Source organism: Microcaecilia unicolor, chromosome 5, assembly GCF_901765095.1.
Source record: "Microcaecilia unicolor chromosome 5, aMicUni1.1, whole genome shotgun sequence".
Lineage (NCBI taxonomy): Eukaryota > Metazoa > Chordata > Amphibia > Gymnophiona > Siphonopidae > Microcaecilia > Microcaecilia unicolor.
Genome location: NC_044035.1, coordinates 39725515 through 39747158, shown reverse-complemented (window position 1 = coordinate 39747158; position 21644 = coordinate 39725515). Strand labels below are relative to the sequence as shown.

Genomic DNA, 21644 nt, shown 5'->3' with positions numbered 1-21644 from the left:
AGTGGCAAAAAGATCCTCCGAGGGGGTGCTCCATGCTCGGAAGATCTTGCGGACTATGCCCATGTTCAGTGACCATTCATGAGGTTGCATTATCCTGCTCAACCTGGCGGCCAGACTGTTGTTTACGCCTGCCAGATAAGTGGCTTGGAGAAGCATGCCATGCTGGTGTGCCCAAAGCCACATCTGGACGGCTTCCCGACACAGGGGGCGAGATTCGGTGCCCCCCCCTGCTTGTTGATGTAGTACATGGCAACCTGGTTGTCTGTCCGAATTTGAATAATTTGATTGGACAGCCGATCTCTGAAAGCCTTTAGAGCGTTCCAGACCGCTCGCAACTCCAGGAGATTGATCTGAAGACCTGATTCCTGGAACGACCAAGCTCCTTGAATGTGGAGCCCATCTACATGAGCTCCCCACCCCAGGAGAGATGCATCCATTGTCAGCACTTTTAGAGGCTGAGGAATTTTGAAAGGACGTCCCAAGGTCAAATTGGATCGAATTGTCCACCACTGAAGGGAATTGTGAAAGTCGGTGGACAGCTGGATCACATCCTCTACATTCCCTGCAGCTTGATACCACTGGGAAGCTAGGGTCCATTGAGCAGATCTCATGTGAAAGTGGACCATGGGCGTCACATGAACTGTGGAGGCCATATGGCCTAGAAGCCTCAACATCTGCCGAGCTGTGATCTGCTGAGATGCTCTGGCCATGGAAACTAGAGACAGAAGGTTGTCTGCTCTCGCCTCGGGAAGATAGGCACGAGCTGTCTGTGAGTCCAGCAGAGCTCCTATGAATTCTAGTTGTTGAACTGGAAGGATGGGAATTTGGGTAATTTACAACAAACCCGAGTAGCTCCAGGAGTTGAAGAGTCATCTGCATGGACAGTAGAGCTCCTGCCTCTGAGGTGTTCTTCACCAGCCAATTGTCGAGATAAGCTAACACATGCACTCCCAGTCTGCGTAGTGACGCTGCAACTACTGCCAGGCATTTTGTAAAGACCCTGGGCGCAGACGCGAGACCAAAGGGTAGCACACAATACTGGAAGTACTGTGTTCCCAGACGGAATCGAAGATACTGCCTGTGAGCGGGAAGTATCGGGATGTGTGTATAAGCATCCTTTAAGTCCAGAGAGCATAGCCAATCATTTTTCTGGATCATGGGAAGAAGGGTACCCAGGGAAACCATCCTGAACTTCTCTGACCAGGTATTTGTTTAGGCCCCTTAGGTCTAGGATGAGACGCATCCCCCCTGTTTTCTTTTGCACAAGGAAGTACCTGGAATAGAATCCCAGCCCTTCTTGCCCTGGTGGAACGGGCTCGACCGCATTGGTGCTGAGAAAAGCGGAGAGTTCCTCTGCAAGTACCTGCCTGTGCTGGAAGCTGAAGGACTGAGCTCCCAGTGGGCAATTTGGAGGTCTGGAAATCAAATTGAGGGAGTATCCGAGCCGGACTATTTGTAAAACCCATCGATCGGAGGTTATGAGAGGCCACCTTTGATGAAAAAATGTTAACCTCCCTCCGACCGGCAGATCGTCCGGCACAGACACTTTTATAGCGGCTATGCTCAACTGGAGCCAGTCAAAAGCCCGTCCCTTGCTTTTGCTGGGGAGCTGCAGGGGCCTGTCTAGGCGCATGCTGTTGACGAGAACGAGCACACTGGAGTTGAGCCTGAGAAGGCTGTCGAGAAGGTGGATTGTACCTACGTTTATTGTAAGCATAGGGAGTATTCCTGCTTCCCCTGAAAAAACGTCTACCTGATGAGATAGATGCTGAAGGTGCCCAGTGGGCGAGTTTGTCGAGGGCAGTTTCCCGCTGGTGGAGCTGCTCAACTTTCTCGCCAAAAATATTATCCCCTCCGGCAAGGAACATCCGCAAGCTGCTGGTGGAACCGATTGTCCAGGTCAGAGGCACGCAGCCATGAGAGTCTGCGCATCACTATACCTTGAGCAGCGGATCTGGATGCAACATCAAAAGAGTTGTAAGCACCCCTGGACAGGAATTTACGACACGCCTTCAGCTGCCTGATCACCTGGTGAAAAGGCCTGGCGTGCTCCAGAGGGAGCTTGTCCACCAAGTACGCCAATTGCTTCACATTGTTCCGCATGCGGATGCTCGTGTAGAGCTGGTATGATTGGATCTTGGACACAAGCATAGAGGACTGATAGGCCTTCCTCCCAAAAGAGTCCAGGGTTCTAGAATCTCATCCCGGGGGCACCGAGGCAAAATCTCTATAACTCTTGGCTCTCTTGAGAGCGGAATCCACAACCATAGAGTCGTGAGGTAACTGCGACTTCATCAACTCAGGTTCTCCATGAATCCGATATTGAGACTCAGCTTTTTTTGGGAATGGTGGGATTACTTAGCGGTTTCATCCAGTTCCTAAGCAATGTCTCCTTAAGGACATTATGCAAAGGGACAGTGGATGACTCCTTAGGTGGCGAAGGATAGTCAAGGACCTCAAGCATCTCAGTCCTGGGGTCATCCTCAGATACCACAGGGAAGGGAACAGCCACATATATTTCCCGAACAAATGACAAGAAGGAGAAACTCTCCAGTGGAGAAAGCTTCCTCTCAGGTGAAGGAGTTGGATCAGAAGGAAGACCACAAGACTCCTCAGAAGAGAAATACCTGGGATTTTCCCCTTCATCCCACGAGGCATCTTCCTCAGTATCGGACAAGAGTTCTCTAACTGCAATCCGAAACCGGGCCTGTCTCGACGCCGAGCAACCCCGTCCTCGATGGCGATGCCGAGAAGTTGACTCCCATGCCAGCGGCGATGAAGCTCCCTCCAGCGACGTCGACAGCCGAGGCCGATGCCGCAAGCGGTACCGGCGTCGGGGACTGCACCACAGGCACAGAGCCAGCTGCCGCTTCCATCAACGGTACCAAGGGCGCAAGCACCCCCGGTACTGAGGCAGACTGACGCAGCAGCCCCTCCAGAAGACCTGGAAGAATGGCTCGTGTGCGCTCATCTAGAGCCGCTGTCGAGGAAGGCTGTGCGGTCGGTGCAGAAGTCGGCATCAGAATCTGTGGAGGTCCAGGAGGCGGTACCGGGCTGTTGGAAGATCGACGCACCGACACCTCTTGTATGGAGGATGAGCGCTCCTCCCGGCGTCGACGCTTCTAAGGTGCCGAATCCCTCAACGCCCCGGAGCTCCCAGTACCGTGTCTCGAAGGAGACCGATGACGATGCTTCTTCGCCTTCACTCGAAGCACGTCACCAGTACTCCTCGGTACTGATGAAGACGTGGAATCCACACGCCTCCACAGGGTAGGGGGTGAGCCTGCACAGCAGGAGCCTTCGAGACAGGTGGAGACCCACTTGACGGCTCACTACTCCCTGCCAGTGGTGATGTCCGGACAGCCATTACCTGAACTCCCGATATCGATGCCATCCCCGTGCCAATATCGACGCCGAGGAATCAGTCGGAGCTCCGAAAATACGGTCCTGAAAAGCACTTCTCAGCGCCTGTGTCCGCTTTTTCCAGCTCAGACACAACTTACAAGCACCTGGGCGATGGTCGGGCGCAAGGCACTGGATGCACCACGTTTGCGGGTAAGTACCTGAGATGGACCGCCGGCACCGAGCACACTTTTTGAAGCAGCTGGGAGGCTTCGATGACGAGTGGAAAAATTGCGGCAGCGAAATCAAAAGGCTCTATTGTGCCAACAGAGGGCACAAAAATGAGAACCGCGTATGTGCGGACTAAGAAGGCCGCGACGAAAGCGAAAGAAAACTTAAAAAGGGAAAAAAATAAGAATATAAGGGGTTTTTTTTAACTGGAAAAAGAAAAAGACGAAAGAGGCAACTAAAACAAAAAAGAAAGCAGAATAAACAGCGCTAAAACGCCTAAGTCTTTCTCTGGGCCTGAGGGAGAGAGACCGACACGCAGCCACTCTCCTCCATGGAAAAAGAAAAAACTGAGGCAGGAAGATGGCCGTGCATGCGAGGTGCGAGTCCCTCACACTCCGGAAGCTGTCACAAAACTCTAAGGATTTTTGCTTGGAAAAATGCTCCGTTCCTGGGCCTCCGTGGACGCCGACCCACATGCGAGAACAAGCAGCCTGCTTGTCCTCGGAGAAAGAGTCTATCCACATCAGTGGACCTGAAACCATGTAATTTGGTTGGAATTTTGGAGAAAGGATCTACAACACCATCAAAAATTAATTTTCACAGCAATGAGTAAACCTGCTAAGGTGACTACAGAGAACTTGTGGGATGCTACTTTAGGGTCATTTTCAAACTTACAAAGTGCTTTGAAAATATGCCTTTATATATAACTAGTAAAAAAGGCCTGTTTCTGACACAAATGAAAGGGGCGCTAGCAAGGTTTTCCTCGGCTCCCCTGCAGCCACCCATGTCCAGCAACCCTCCTCTCCCCCTGCACCCACTGCAGCCACCCATGTCCAGCGACCCTCCTCTCTCCCCTGCCCCCCTCCTGCCACCCATGTCCAGCGACCCTCCTCTCTCCCCTGCCACCCCTGCAGCCACCCATGTCCAGTGACCCCCTGCCGCCACCCATGTCCAGCGACCATCCTCTCTCCCCTGCCACCCCTGCAGCCACCCATGTCCAGTGACCCCCTGCCGCCACCCATGTCCAGCGACCCTCCTCTCTCCCCCCTCCAGCCACCCTCCTCTGGACATGGATCAGCTGTGAGGCATGTTCCCCCCCCCCCCCCCCGGGTTCTGAAGTTGACATCATAATGGCTACAGTGATGTCACCCTGATCTACGGATCCTTGCAGACCAACTCGGAATGAGCCACGGTCCCAGGCAAGTCAGAACGTTGGAGGTGAGAATTATTATATAGGATATGTGTACTGCATTGGCTATACTACAGAAAGGTGGCATATCAAAATGCATTAACCTTACCCTAACTTTACCATGGGACTAGAGATGTCTTTCTCCACCCAAATTCAAGGTTATATGGAAAAATTTATTTATTGGAAAATAAAGTGAACTGAACTCCAATAAACTGGATGAAATAGACTAAAATGTTTTCTAAAAAGGAGGACTGTTTGGTAAATGATAATATAGTTTACATGATAACAATGAAAGACTGGAGAATACAGTCCATATGTCAAACTTTAAGATTCATGAATCTTCTTAAAGTAACTATGCTAACACTTGGAGATAGCACTATCATATGTTTTTAAGTGTATTGAAGATTGCAGAAACGTCTCTTCCTTCTGTTGTCAAAGTTATTTTCTTCCTCCTTAAAAAAAAAAGGGAATAGATGTTCCTCTTCCCTACTGTTCTCAGCTATCATTTGATTTCCTAAATGTAACTCACTCTAGAGAAGGATAACTTAAAGGTTGTTCCTTGTACTTTGATGGTTCAATTTGTATTACTGCCAGAGAGTAGGTCTTGCAACTCTTTATTAAGCATCATGAGGCCTGTTCCAGGAATGTAAAACATGTTTCTTTCCATATGTGGCTTAAGCCATGCAGAAGAAACAGTTTCTATTATTAAGACCAGATGTGCTACAGTTGAGTGGTTTGTTTTGGTTTGTTGTAAGGAGCAATCTGTTCAGGTGTCCTCCTGAATATTTGCGTACTTCTCCACTTCCCTCAAATTGTAGGATGGGATTCAATGAATAGAAGTGGTTGTCTTTTTTTTTTTATGCATATTCAAGGTTGCTCTGTGCAAAATTTGCTCTGGTTCTAATGTAAAGTAATAAAGGTAAAGTTAACCAAAAAAGGACATACCATACCGTTTTGGTACTTTAAGATGCAGTACAGCAAGGAGGAGATTTTCCTATCTAAAAGTATGTGTAATTATTTTTACAATATAACAATGTTTAAAATATTAATAACCTTGTACTGGCACATCATAATCCAGTTATCACTATATCAAACTCTAAACTAGGAACAGTTTTCAATGTTATATTTCTTAGTGTTGCAGACTATTTGCTCTCTATATAGCTGCCTGTACTCACCCATTTTCAAGATTAAGGTTTCCTGTCTCAATTACTGTACCAAAAAATTAGTGTCTCCAGTGCTCTGTCTGTGCCTGACATTCATGTGTCTCCTCCAACACTGTGCTGCATGACATCACCTGCAAATGCATCATCAGAGTTTGAAGCCCTTAGAAACTAAAGGTGGCCACCCCAATTTTTTTTATTCTCCTTTAAAAATAAAGGTTTGTCAAGATACTCAAAAATTACAGATTTTTTATTTTTGTACACTATTTGTTAAATCTTTCCCTTAAATAGTGCATACCTCCTGCTCAAAAGCTCCCATAAAGATTACAGAAAATGTATCCCATAGACTTAAAGAAAATCTCAGCCTGTCCTTCATCTTGTTCTTTTTCTAATTTCCGTTTCCCATTTTCTAAGTGGGCTAGACAAGGGGACTAGAGAAAGACACGGGGACAAAGTTTGTCCCTGTCCCAGCAAGCTCTGTCCCCATCCTCGCGAGTTCTGTACAATCCCATTTGCACAAGCCTCAAACAGTTATGATTTTATACTTAAATCATTTTAGTAGGGGTTACAAAAATGTAAAATCATTGATGGAGTAGACTGTCAAATGTTCAGATTGATGCTATAAGGCTTATTGGAAAGGCAAACGCCATTTTGTATTAATGTTGACTGTGCTACATCATCAATAAAAATATATTATTAAAAAAAACTGTTTTATAAAATCACAAAATACAGTACAAGGATCAACAAAACCTCTGTCTCCCCCCCCCCCCCCCACACACACAAATATCTCCTCCATTATCAGGAAAACCGAACAAGTCAAATTACTACAGAATGCTACATAGAAAATTCATGCTAACAGAACACCTCCGTCACACACACAGAACACAAACGCCAAACACAAAATAGCTGACCAAAAATGATAAACAAATTAAACCAAAATCTCAAGAAGTCACATGTAGTACAACACCAAAGAAATAGAAAGAGATGCATTTCCTCCTCCACCATGCAAAATATAAAGATGACACATGCCAGGGATGGTGTAGACGAGTGCAACTAGGACAACTACTCCCTGGCCAAAGACAGCCCTAAGCCTGCTGGAAGCTGAAGGTGACATTGAGGCTCATTTTCAAAGCACTTAGCCTCCCAAAGTTCCATAGAAACCTATGGAACTTAGCCTCCCAAAGTGCTTTGAAAATATGCCTCACTGCCTGATAGGGTCCCCTCTCAAATTTCTGCCCTGGGCCCCAGCCATTCTAGCACCAGCTCTGGCAGGATACACATTTCAAATATGACATTCTAATCACAAAATAGAAAATAAAATTATTTTTTCTACCTTCTGTTGTCTGGTCATTTTATTTTTCAAATCATGTTGGCCCCAGGCTTTGATTTCTGTTTTCCTCTGTCTGCTCTTAACTCACTCTCCAGGGTCTCCTGCCCATTTGACCTTTCTCCATGCACACCATCCATCTTCTATCGCTGTGTACTAATCTTCCCCCATGTTCAGCATATCTCTTCTCTGTGTCCCCTGGACTTCCCTGTACAGCATCTGTGTCCATATCCCCGCATTCATCATCACCACTCTATGTCCCTATCCTCTCCATCTGTGTCCAGTATCACTCCTCTGTGTCCTTATGCCCCCCCCCCCCAGTTCATCTTCTCCCTTCTGTGTTCCATTTCTATCATCTTCCGTATTTATATAACCCCTCCCATGCCAGGCATTGCCACTCTGTGACCATATTCTATGCATGCAATATCTCCCCTTTGAGTTCCTATTCCTATGATCCCCACCATGCCCATCATCTCTCCTCTGTTTCTATATACCTCCCTTTATCCAGCTTCTCCCCTCACCAATGTGTCTCCGCCCTCCCTCTGCTGTGTGGTCAGTATTTCACTCCCTCTTCCTTTATCCCTTTGGTTCAGCATCTCTTCCCCTTCCCTTCTATCCCTTCCCCCATGCAGGTCCAGCAACCCTCTCCCTTCCCTCCAGCAGCCCCCCAAGGGCCCAGCATCCTTCTACCTTTCCTCCAGAAGGCCCTCTCCCATGGGTCAAGTGCCTCTCTCCCTGTCCTCCAGCCCTTCCCATGGGTCTAGCACCTCTCTCCCTTCCCTCCAGCCCTTCCCATGGGTCTAGCACCTCTCTCCCTTCCCTCCAGCCTCCATGGGTCCAGCACCTCTCTCCCTTCCCTCCAGCCTCCACGGGTCCAGCACCTCTCTCCCTTCCCTCCAGCCTCCACGGGTCCAGCACCTCTCTCCCCTCCAGCCCCCCATGGGTCCAGCACCTCTCTCCCTTCCCTGCAGCCCCCCCATGGATCCAGTGCCTCTCGCCCTTCCCTCCCTCACTCCCCTCACACCCCCCCCATGGTCCAGCAGCCCCTTCCCACATTTCCAGCACACCCTTCCACCTGCGGGTCCAGCAGCCCCCCTCCCGCCCCTCCAGCAACTCCTTCCCCCTGCAAGTCCAGCACTGTGTATTCCTCGCCTCCTCTCCCACCACAGTAGCACTCTCATGCAGCTGACGGCGATCTCCACACGCCTGCTCTGGGGCCTTTTCTCTGCCAGGTCCTGCCTTCTAATGCAATTTCCTGTTTTTGCTAAACAGAAAGTTGCATCAGAAGGCAGGACCGGCAGAGAGGGAAGAAAGACAGGCAGACAGGGGGATGTGGCATGCGGGACCAGCAAATGCATTTTTTTTAAGCTCGGGAGCAAAGCTTTTTACTGTTCCTGCTGGGCTGTAAAAGGTTTTGCTCCCGTAACTGCGATAAACACACACATTTTTTTTTCTGCTACCATTGTTTTAACATGGGACCCCCATCCCCATGTCATTCTCTAAAGGGGACCTCATTGACAGATGAAGGGAGATCACCAAGTTAAAGAAGACTATAGGTAAGCTTTAAACTAAGATCATTTCCACATAATAATTACCACATGCTTAATGGTTGATCTGGAAAATTAATAAACTGATCTAAACTTGGGTTGTCAGGGATGAGTAGATGAAGCCCTCAGGTAAGTTAAACATTAAACACATAAGTAGAGCCAGCATAACCATCAGGAAGACTAGATGGTCACTTAGGGGTGGCAGTTCCTAGAGGGGGATGCAGCTCCTTAAATGCAGACAAACATCAGCATCTACTTTTACCTGCAGAATGGGTAATTTTGAAATACCCCATTTACCCAGGTCATTGACGTTTAAAAATTGCCCATATTAAGTATATAAATGGAGAACAAGCTACTACTAATAGCAATCATTTCTATGGCGTTATAGACGTATACAGTGCTATACACATTATGTATAAGTACTTTCTCTGTCCCAAGAAGGACTCACAATCTAAGTTTTTATAACTGGGGCAATGCAGGGTTCAGTGCCTTGCCTCAAGTCACAAGGAGCAACAGTGGAAATCGATCAAAGCCTGCTGCACTAACCATTAAACTACTCAAAGTTTAATATTTAAAACCATGATGTGGTTAGAGGATTGCTTTGGAAGGGGTGGTATTCAGGCAGTCATGATTCATGACTGCCACCTGTCAGAAACTGGTTGACCGACAGGTGGCAGAGGGTAGTGGTAAATGGAATTCGCTCGGAGGAAAGGAAGGTGAGCAGTGGAGTTCCTCAGGGGTTGGTGCTGGGGCCTATTCTGTTTAATATATTTGTGAGAGATATTGCTGAAGGCGTTGGAAGGAAAGATTTGCCTTTTTGCGGATGACACGAAGATAGCCAATAGAGTGGATACCCTGGAGGGAGTAGAAACGATCAGAAGGAATCTCCAAAAGTTAGAAGAATGGTCAAGGGTCTACATAAGTACAAGTACATAAGCACTGCCACACTGGGAAAAGACCAAAGGTCCATCGAGCCCAGCACTCTGTCTCTGACAGCGGCCAATCCAGGCCCCAAGAACCTGGCAAAAACCCAAAATTTAATAACGATCAATTGACTTTTCCTTCAGGAATCTGTCCAGACCCCCTTTAAAATCAGCAAGGCCAGCTGTCATCACTACCTTCTCCGGCAATGAGTTCCAGAGTCTAACTACACGCTGAGTAAAGAAAAACTTTCTCCGATTTGTTTTAAACCTACCACATTCTAATTTCATCTTGTGTCCCCTGGTTCTATTATTGTTAGAAAGCGTAAACAAACACTTCACATCTGTCCACTCTATCCCACTCATTATTTTGTAGACCTCTATCATATCACCCCTCAGCCGCCTTTTCTCCAGGCTAAAGAGTCCTAGTCTTCTTAACCTATCCTCATAGGGTAGTCGTCCCATCCCTTTTATCATTTTTGTCGCCCTTCTCTGCACCTTCTCCAATTCCTTTATATCTTTTTTGAGATGAGGCGACCAGAACTGAATATAGTACTCCAGGTGCGGTCGCACCATGGAGCGATATAATGGCATTATAACATCTTCATGCTTGTTTTCCATCCCTTTTCTAATAATACTCAACATTGTTTGCTTTTTTAGCCACCGCAGCACATTGAGCTGAAGATTTCAACGCCCTATCCACGATGACTCCCAGATCCCTTTCTCGGTCCGTAACTCCTAAAGCGGAACCTTGCATGACATAGCCGTAATTCGGGTTCCTCCTTCCCACATGCATCACTTTGCACTTGTCAACGTTGAACTTCATCTGCCATTTGGACGCCCAATCCCCCAGTCTCACAAGGTCTTCTTGTAATCTATCACACTCCTCCCGTGACGAGACGACCTTGGATAACTTTGTATCATCTGCGAATTTAATTACCTTACTAGTTACTCCCATCTCAAGGTCATTTATAAATATGTTAAAAAGCAGCGGTCCCAGCCCAGACCCCTGAGGGACCTCACTAACTACCCTTCTCCATCGAGAATAATGACCATTCAACCCTACTCTCTGCTTCCTATCTTTTAACCAGCTCTTAATCCATAATAATACACTGCCTCCGATCCCATGACTCTCCAGTTTCCTTTGGAGTCTTTCATGAGGCACTTTGTCAAACGCCTTCTGAAAATCTAGATATACAATATCCACCGGCTCCCCTTTGTCCACATGTTTGTTCACCCCCTCGAAAAAATGCAGTAGATTTGTGAGGCAAGACTTCCCTTCACTAAATCCGTGCTGACTTTGTCTCAGTAGCCCATGCTTTTGTATGTGCTCTGTAATTTTATTCTTAATAATAGCCTCCACCATTTTTCCAGGCACCGACGTCAGACTCACCGGTCTATAATTTCCCGGATCTCCTCTGGAACCCTTTTTAAAAATCGGCGTTACATTGGCCACCCTCCAATCTTCCAGTACCATACCTGATTTTAGGGATAAATTGCATATTACTAACAGCAGCTAGCTCCACAAGTTCATTTTTCAGCTCTATTAATACTCTGGGATGAATACCATCCGGTCCCGGTGATTTACTACTTTTCAGTTTGCAGAACTGCCCCATTACATCCTCCAAGTTCACAGAGAAATCATTTAGTCTTTCTGACTCGTCTGTTTCAAATACCTTTTCCGGCACCGGTATCCCTCCCAAATCCTCCTCAGTGAATACCGAAGCAAAGAATTCATTTAATTTCTCCGCTACAGCTTTGTATTCCCTGATCGCCCCTTTAACACCACAGTCGTCCAGCGGCCCTACCGATTCTTTAGCCGGCTTCCTGCTTTTAATATACCTAAAAAACCTTTTGCTATGTGTTTTCGCTTCTAACGCTAATTTTTTTTCGAAGTCCTTCTTAGCCCTCCTTATCTCCTTTTTGCAGTTAAAATTTAATTACTGCAACAATTAGGGGTCCCTTCTATTTAAGCTGGCGCAAGTAAATCAATAATTGCAATAATTCCACCAGTATATGCTCCTGTATCTTATATAATGTATTATATATATATATATATATATATATATATATAATTTTTAATATGCAGTGCTCAGAATTTGCTGTTGTGCCATATAACCATATGCTACGGAGTCAGCCAGCAGAATCCAACCATCACAGCACTGACCCTGCCTACCAGCCTGTCACATTAAACCACAATAGCTTCGCAACATAACACAACCAAAATCACCACCATAAACACACCAAACCTGTCCCTCCCCGTTTCGGACACCCTGAAAATTCTTGGAGTCACCACTGATTGGCATCTTACACTTGAAAACCAAGTGAAAAATACAACCAAGAAGATGTGTCATTCATTGTGAAAGCTAAAAAGAGTATCCTTTTTTCCCTAGGACTATTTTTTGCAACTTGGTACAGTCAATAGTGCTTAGTCACCTAGATTACTGTAATGCACTATACGCTGGCTGTAAAGAGCAAATCATCAAGAAACTTCAAACCGCCCAGAACACCACAGCCAGATTCATATTCGGAAAAACAAAATATGAAAGCGCTAAACCCCTAAGGGAAAAGCTACACTGGCTTCCACTTAAAGAACGTATTGCGTTCAAGATATGTTCCCTAGTCCATAAAATCATTCACGGAGATGCCCCAGCCTACATGTCAGACCTGATAGACTTGCCACCCAGGAACGCTAAAAGATCATCCCGCACGTTCCTTAACCTTCACTTCCCCAGTTGCAAAGGCCTAAAATATAAACTAACGCATGCGTCAAACTTTTCTTACCTGAGCACACAGCTATGGAACGCACTGCCGCGCAACTTAAAAACTATTCATGAACTACCTAATTTCCACAAATCTCTGAAGATCCACCTCTTCAATAAGGCATACCACAAAGACCAACAAGTGTAAATGTAACTCATCTCCATATTACCCATAATCGGAACAGTTTTTGATATAAATAAATAAATATCTGATTGTTCTTATTTCTTATTATGTTATGCTCGATCTTTTCGTAAAACTGTCTATTTTCCGATCTATTATCCACCAAGAACGATACATTGTAAGACTGTTTAACTTCTACTATGTCATGTATGATCTTTATGTAACACTAATTATCTATTTTCTGTTCTATTATCCACCAAGAGCGATACATTGTAAGCCACATTGAGCCTGCAAAAAGGTGAGAAAATGTGGGATACAAATACAATAAATAAATAAATAAATAAAAGTGTTCTGCGGTCAGTTATAATGTTAGTAATAGGTAGATGGATTTCTGGATTATCTTGGCTGTTTTGTTAACTTTCTGTGATGAGTCTTGTACCGTTGCTGCTGGCCTCTTCACCCTCGTGCAATAGTGATTCTGTGATTAAAATCAATGTTCCAGTCCAGCAGCAACGGTACAAGACATCACAGAAAGTTAACAAACCAATCAAGATAAGTGAATCCCAAAGAAGCCCCCAGTGGCTGACGTGCATCCCGAAAATAACAAGGCATGTCACAGGACCATCAGATTCCTTCTGGAAAACTTAGCCCTCTAGAACCCATCTGCCCGAGATGGGCATAAAACCTCCCCCAATCACGAAAAGGGCTACTGAGGCCAAGTTCAAATTAAGGGTCCCAGAGCAGAGGCGATCCTGCTCAGAAGATATAGAAACAGCTTAAAGTAATTCTGTTCTTTCCTTGGATCCCCTTGCATAGTGGGGGCAGTTTGAGAAGAGTTTGTGCCACTGCCCCAGCTACACGCAAACAGTTTCTGACTCAACAGTGACTTTAGTAAAGGAAACCAAAGGCTGGAGAAAATAAAGGGGAATCCCCTGGACCAGCAGTCTCTAATGGAACACAAGGTCCTTTAGGAGAAGCCACCCCTCCCCCCTGCCCACATCAAGGCCGCAGGGCGGGAAAGGATCAGAGCTGATATCAGGAGAAAATAGGGCCACGCCAGCAAAATGGCGCACATTCCCGCCATTTTAGCGCGGGAAAAGGCTGCTCGGAGAAGGGGAACTTCAGCACTTCCCCCCCCCCCCAGCTTTCAAACACGCCACCACACAGAATCCCGCTGCACAGCACCTGCTACCGCAGAGGGCACAGCTTTCAAACGCCAGCGTCGCCCATATTAAAGCACGGTACCCCTGCGCCGAAACAGAAAGGCAGGGACCCACCAAACAGCAGGTGTCTCCAGAGGAAAAGCAGAGTCCCACAGATGCAGCAGCCTGCTGCCTAACCGGCACACAGACTGAAAGCACAGCACTAAGACAGGGAAACCCTGTCCTGCCCGGTCATGTCAGAAATCTTCTGTTTCATCTGTTTTGTTTTGTTTTTAACACCAAATGAAAGCAAAGGAGCTCTCTTGGGTGTTTTTTTTTTTGTTTGTTTTCTTTTTACTGGTGAGGAAGGCTATAGCTCTAAAGACCAGGAGGCAAGGGGGGAAAGGGTGAAGCAGGGGCCCAGAAGACTGAGTATGCCCCCAAAGTCGGCACCACCAGCTAGACACCCCTAAACTCAACTGGCCCACAGGACCCAGGAGTATCCCCAACAGACAAATCCAGGAGCTGCTGAAGTGCCATCAACCACCTGCTGGAGATAGAGATGTACTGAGGTGATGGAGGAGCTGGCCGTCTGGTATCACTGCCTTCAGCTTTGTAATCTCTATCTCCACCTGCTGGTAGATGGACACAACCCACCAGTTCTTGGATTCATCTGCTGCATACACTAAGGAAAAAGGCATTACTAAGAGCTTTTCTTCATATTCTCTTTCAGCCTTCTTTATCAATGCTCTGCAACTAGCTTCACAGTGCTTATGTTGCTTCTTATTTTCTTCATTCGCATCCTTTCTCCATTCTTTGAAGGATGCTCTTTTGGCTCTAATCGCCTCCTTTCATGTCACCTTTTAACCACGCTGGCTGTCATTTGCTCTTCTTTCCACCTTTGTTAATACGTGGAATACATCAGTGGTATTTTTAAACTACCCTTTCAGCTTCTTTTTAACCATTTTCCTAATTTTGTAAATTAAAAGTTACAGTAGATTTCTTTACTGACTTCACTCCAGATATCGGCTCAAATGTGATCATATTATGATCACTGTTTCCCAGCGGACCCAACACCATTACCTCTTGTACCATGCCCTGCATTCCACTAAGGACTAGATCTAAAATAACTCCCCCTTAAAAGGAGAACATCACCCTGGTAAAGTAGGATGTAACACTGTAGCCAGGACCTGCCCACCAGGGGATACAATATCCTCTCACACTGAGGATGTGTCTCCAGGAGCTTCTGCCCAGGAGGGAAGGGTTAGGACAACTATTGAAGTTGGTGATTTGATTAGGCATATAGATAACTGGGTGGCTAGTGGATATGAGGATCACATGGTTACTTGCCTGCCTGGTGCGAAGGTGGCAGACTTCACGCGTCATCTTGACAGTATTTTAGATCGTGCTGGGGAGGAGCTGGCTGTCTTGGTACATGTGGGTACCAATGACAGGAAAATGTGGGAGGGAGGTTCTGTAAGCCAAATTTAGGCTCTCAAGTAGAAAGCTGAAGTCCAGATCACCGAGATGGTTTCCGTTCCACGCACAGGACCCAAAAGGCAGGCAAAGTCTCAATGCATGGTTGAGATGATGGTGCAGGGATGAGGGATTTAGTTTTGTTAGGAACTGGGAGACATTCTGGGAAAGGGGGAGACAGTTCTGAAAGGATGGGCTCCACCTTAACCGGGATGGAACCAGATTGATGGAGCTAACATTTAAAAAGGAGATAGAGCAGCTGTTAAACTAGAATTGGGGGCGGGGGGGATCCAACAGTCGCCCAGGAGCACATGGTTTGGTGTACAGTATCCTTAAAGGAAACTATTGAAACAGGACATTTAGGGAATCCCAGTAGAGAGGTTTCAACAATGTTGAAAGCAAGCCAGGTGTGCTTAATGACCTTCAACTTCTAAGCAGTTTGTAGATCAAAGGAAAAATCACAATTTGAAGTGCCTATATACAAATGCTAAAAGCCTAAAAAATAAGATGGGAGAGTTAGAGTATATAGCACTAAATGATGAGGTACATATAACAGGCATCTCAGAGACTTGGAGGACAATCAATGAGACACTGTGTTAGCAGGGTACAAATTGTATCACAATGAAAGAGAGGATAAAATTGGAGGGGGATTGTGCTATATGTTAAGGGAATTGAGTCAAATAAAATAAACATTCGACATACACAGATAGCAACATGGAATCATTATGGATAGAAATTCCATGTGTGAAGGGAAGGAGTATTCTTGTAGGGTTGTACTACCGTCCACCAGGACAGAACAAACAGATGAACAAAGAAATGTTTACAAAGATTAGGAATGCTGGGAAATTGGGCAACGCTATAATAATGGGTGATTTCAATTACCCCGATATTGACTGGATAAATGATACATCAAGAGAGTGCCAGGGAGATAAAATTTCTAGATGTAATAAATGACTGCTTCTTGGAGCAACTGGTCCAGGAACCGATGACAGAGGGAGTCATTTTGGATCTGGTCCTTTGTGGCATGCAGGGTATAGTGTGAAAAGTGGTGGTGTTGGGTCCCCTGGGAAACAGTGATCATAACATGATCAAGTTTGAGCTACTATATGGTATGAACCCGCAAGGGAAATCTACTGTAGCTGCATTTAATTTTGGAAAGGGCGACTATCTCTACATATAAAAGGCACCTCCAACGTTCTAATTGAAGCCTCCAGCCGGAAACTTGAGGTGGCATAGATATCCAGTTTAGCAAGTACACAAAGGAAAAGAGTCGTAAAACAAGCAGAGAGAAATAGCTGAGGGAGATAATTGTTTTCTCAGGCACCTGGAGTGGTAGTAAAGCAATTAACTCTGCCCTGAACTCTGCCCTGGGTGATTAACAAGGTCAGCTGGGGTGCACAGCTCCTTGCAACTAAAACAATTAACTCCTCCCAGACTCTTAGGAGCTTGCCTTTACTCACCCACGCTGCAGTCATTGCCATACACTCTAAACCAAACAAACCTAGCAGCTGCTGCTCCACATTGTCGTTTTTAAATTGTTGCTCCATCAGAAACAAGGCTACAGATGTTTCAACTGGGAGGGAAGGTGGCCCTGGAACTGGGAGGGTGGGGACTCTGAAACTCTGAGGGACGGAGGGTGGGGGGACCCTGAAACTCAGACGGACCCTGGGACTGGGAGGGGGGACGACCCTGAAACTGGGAGGGAGGGAGGGGATGACCCTGGAACTTGGAGGCAGGGGGGGAGGGGGACCCTGCAACTGGGAGGGAGGAGGGAGTGATGGGCCCCTGGCACACACTCTGATTCTCATTCCCTCTCTCTCGCACAGTCAATCTCACACACACTCTCTCAAACATATACACTCCGAGGAAAACCTTGCTAGTGCCCGTTTCATTTCTCAGAAACGGGCCCTTTTTACTAGTAATAAAATGAGGAAAATGGTTAAAAAGAAACTAAAAGGATTGGCCGCTAAGGTTAGGGCACTAAATCAGGCGTGGACATTATTCAAAAATACCATCTTGGAAACCCAGTCCAGATGCATTCCATGTATTTGCAAAGGTGGAAAGAAAGGGGAAATTGGACTTGATATACTGCCTTTCTGTGGTAATTTGCAACTACATTCAAAGCGGTTTACATATATACAGGTACTTATTTTGTAGCTGGGGCAATGGAGGGTTAAGTGACTTGCACACAGTCACAAGGAGCTGCAGTGGGAATCGAACCCAGTTCCCCAGGATCAAAGTCTGCTGCACTAACCACTAGGCTACTCCTCCACTCCAAAACAACAGCCAACATGGTTAAAAGGTGAAGTAAAAGAGGCCATTACAGCCAAAAGATTGTCCTTTGAAGAATGGTAAAAGGACCCAAATGAAGAAAGTAAGCAGCAACATAAGCACAGGCAAGTCAGATGCAAAGCATTAATAAAGAAGGCAAAAAGAGACTATGAAAAGAAATTTGCTGCAGAGGTTAAAACTCACACTAACAACTTTTTCAGGTACATCAGAAGCAGAAGAAGCAAAAGGGGCACTCAGGAAAGACAAAGCCATAGTGGAAAAACTGAATGAATTGTTTGCTTCTATCTTTACGGAATAAGATGTAAGAGATCTGTCTGTACCGGATGATAATGCGGTGGAACTGAAAGAAATCTTGGTGAACCTGGAAGATCTACTGAGCCAAATTGAAAAATTTACTTTATTTATTTATTACATTTCTATCCCACATTTTCCCGCATATTTGTAGGCTCAATGTGGCTTACATGATACCGGAGAGGCGTTTGCAGAACAAATACAAAGTGATGCTATGGTAAGATAAAGTTTGTGTGGCACAGCCACAAATGGGAGTCGTAGTGCAGAAGGGTTGAGTTATGTCCATTACATGCTTTAGTTTTGTTGTGTTGCAGGGGTTAGACATTTAGGTTGGGTCGGTAGGGTATGCCTTTTTAAACAGGTTAGTTTTTAGTGCTTTCCGGAAGTTTAGGTGGTCGTTTGTAATTTTCAAGGCTTTTGGTAATGCGTTCCACAGTTGTGTGCTTATGAAGGAAAAACTGGACGCGTAAGTTGATTTGTATTTGAGTCCTTTGCAGCTTGGGTAGTACAGATTTAGGTACGTTCGTGTTGATTCGGATGTGTTACTAGTTGGTACATCAATCAAGTCTGTCATGTAACCTGGGGCTTCACTGTATACAATTTTGTGAACCAGGGTGCAGATTTTGAAGGCAATGCATTCTTTGATTGGGAGCCAATGCAATTTTTTGCGGAGGGATTTTGTGCTTTCGAATCGTGTTTTTCCAAATATGAGCCTGGCTGCCGTGTTTTGAGCGGTCTGAAGTTTCTTTAAGGTCTGTTCCTTGCATCCCGCATAAATTCCATTACAATAGTCAGCGTGGCTTAGTACGATTGATTGTACCGGGTTGCGAAATGTTTCCCACTGGAAGAACTGCTTCAAGCATTTGAGTTTCCACATAGAGTGGAACATTTTCTTAGTTGTGGACGCCACTTGACTCTAGCGTTAAGTTACGGTTTATTGTGATGCCGAGGATTTTCAGGCTGTCTAGATAGGAAGGGTGTAGTCTGGGGTGTTGATAATTGTAGGGTTGTCCGTGTTATGTTGGGATGAGAGGATGAGGCAGTGTGTTTTTTCTTTGTTGAGTTTTAGTTTGAATGCATTTGCCCATGAGACCATGATGTTTAGGCTGAGCTTGATTTCGTTGGTACTTTCAGACAGATTGGATTTGTACGGAATGCACACTATGACATCATCTGCTTATATAAAAGGGTTAAGGCTTTGGGTGGCTAAGGATTTGGCTAATGAGGTCATCGTTAGGTTGAAGAAGATCAGTGATAGGGGTGATCCTTGTGGTACTCCACAGTCTGCTTTCCACGATAGTGATATGCAAGAGTTTGATTTTACTTAATAGGATCTTGTGGTTAGGAAGCCCTTGATCCAGCTAAGTACGTTTCCACCAATCCCGAACTTATCTAGTAATCTTATTAGTATATTATGATTTACCATGTCAAATGCGCTAGACATGTCAAATTGGAGAAGGAGAATGTTCTTGCCAGTTGCTATTTCCTGCTTGAATTTGGCTAGGAGAGTGAGAGGTACTGTTTCAGTGCTGTGAAGGGGGCGAAAGCCTGACTGTGATTCATATAGTATTGAGAATTTGTATATGTAATCTGTAAGTTGCTTGGTAACCATGCTTTCCATCAGTTTGACTACTAACGGGATCGTTGCTACTGGGTGGTAGTTGGAGATTTAATTTCATTTTTTTCTTTGTGTCTTTTGGTATCGGGGTGAGTAGAATATTTCCATTTTTCTTGGGGAAGAGACCTTGCTGAAGCATGTAGTTTAGGTGGGATGTGAGGTCCCCTATGAAGCGGCCAGGGGCGGATTTCATTAGATAGTTGGGACAGGTATCTAGTTTGCAGTGGGTGCTGGAGAACTTGTTAATCGCCTAGGTGACTGTTTCAGCAGTAAGGAGGGCAAAGTTCAGCCACATCCAGTCGGCCAGGTATCCTTCAGTAGCGGGGTCCAGCTCATTGAGGAAAAGTTCGATGTCAGTGGTGTCTTGAGGTAGTGAATTGCGAAAGTTTATAATTTTTTCATTGAAATGCTTAGAAAGTTTATCAGCAGATGGGATGTCTGTATTTGTTGTGGTGACCAAGTTGGTGTCTAGGAGTTTGTTTACGAGTTGGTATAGTTTCTTTGTGTCTTTAAAACCTGTCCCTATTTTATTATAGTATGATCTTTTGGCCTGCTTTATTGCGTATTTGTATTTCTTTGAGTTAGTTTCCAAGTATTTAGTGTGTGTTCATCTTTTGTTTTCTTCCATGCTCGTCGAGTTTCCTGGAGTACGTTTTTAGTTTTTTCAGTTCGTCGTTGAACCGTGGTATCGAGTTATGCTTGCGCATGGTTCTTGTTCGCAAGGGTGCATTTTCGTCTAGTATGCTTTTGCATCTTTTGTTGATCACCTGGACCAGATGGCATACGTCCAAGGATACTCAAAGAACTCAAACATGAAATTGCTGAGGCCAGCTGTTAGTAATATGTAATCTGTCATTAAAATCGCCCATAGTACCTGAAGATTGGAGAGTGGCCTCTGGGCAAGTCACTTAACCCTCCATTGCCCCAGGTACAAATAAACGCCTATATATAATATCAAGCTTATTTTCGAAAGAGAAAGGTGCCCATTTTTCGACACAAATCGGGAGATGGCCATCCTTCTCCCAGGGTCGCCCAAATCGGCATAATCGAAAGCCGATTTTGGCCGTCCTCAACTGCTTTCCGTCGCGGGGATGACCAAAGTTCACGGGGGCATGTCAGAAGCATAGCGAAGGCGGGACTGGGGAATGCCTAACACATGGGCGTCCTCAACCGATAATGGAAAAAAGAAGGGTGTCCCTGATGAGCACTTGGGTGACTTTACTTGGTCCATTTTTTCTTACGACCAAGCCTCAAAAAGGTGCCCAAACTGACCAGATGACCACTGGAGGAAATCGGGGATGACCTCCCCTTACTCCCCCAGTGGTCACCAACCACCATCCCACCCTCCAAAAAATGTTTTAAATATTTTTTGCCAGCCTCAAATGTCATACCCAGCTCCATGACAGCAGTATGCAGGTCCCTGGAGTAGTTTTAGTGGGTGCAGTACACTTCAGGCAGGCGGACCCAGGCCCATTCCCCCCCCCCCCAACCTGTTATACTTGTGGTGGTAAATGTGAGCCCTTCAAAACCCACCAGAAACCCACTGTACCCACATCTAGGTGCCCCCCTTCACCCCTTAGGGCTATGGTAGTGGTGTACAGTTGTGGGGCTCAGCACACAAGGGAGCTATGCACCTAGGAGCAATTTCTGAAGTCCACTGCAGTGGCCCCTAGGGTGCCCGGTTGGTGTCCTGGCATGTCAGAGGGACCAGTGCACTACAAATGCTGGCTCCTCCCACAACCAAATGGCTTGGATTTGGTCGTTTCTGATATGGGCATCCTCAGTTTCCATTATTGCCGAAAAACGGGGACAACCATCTCTAAGGATGACCATCTCTAAGGTCGACCTAAATTTCGTGATTTGGCTGTCCCCGACCGTATTATCGAAACGAAAGATGGACGCCCATCTTGTTTTGATAATACGGTTTTCCCTGCTCCTTCGCCAGGACATCCTGCGAGGACATCCTCAGGAAAACTTCGGCACCCCTTTCGAGTAGATTATGCCCCTCCACATAACCCGCTTTGAATATAGTTGCAAAAACCACAGAAAGGCAGTATATCAAGTCCCATTCCCTTTCACTTTTATACAGGGGTTTGGAATTGCCAGGGAAAGCCTTCCTTCTACTTTTTCTGGATGTCACAGCAGCATTTGATTCTGTCAATTATATTTTACTGTGCCAATTGAGCCGCATGGACATTGGTGGCATTGTACACCACTGGTTTTCTT

At 45.8% G+C, this 21644-nt stretch overlaps 1 protein-coding gene across 4 annotated transcripts in view; it reads right to left on the bottom strand.

The window, feature by feature from the left end:
- NT5C2 (5'-nucleotidase, cytosolic II) overlaps positions 1-21644 on the bottom strand; it is a 214049-nt gene that overhangs the window by 177653 nt on the left and 14752 nt on the right. The window contains exon 2 of one of the 4 annotated variants that reach the window (XM_030202815.1): positions 5938-6056. The exons of the other annotated variants lie outside the window; for them this stretch is intronic. The gene's annotated coding sequence lies outside the window, so the exon portion shown is untranslated. The remainder of the gene's footprint in view (positions 1-5937; positions 6057-21644) is intronic. 4 annotated transcript variants of the gene reach the window in all.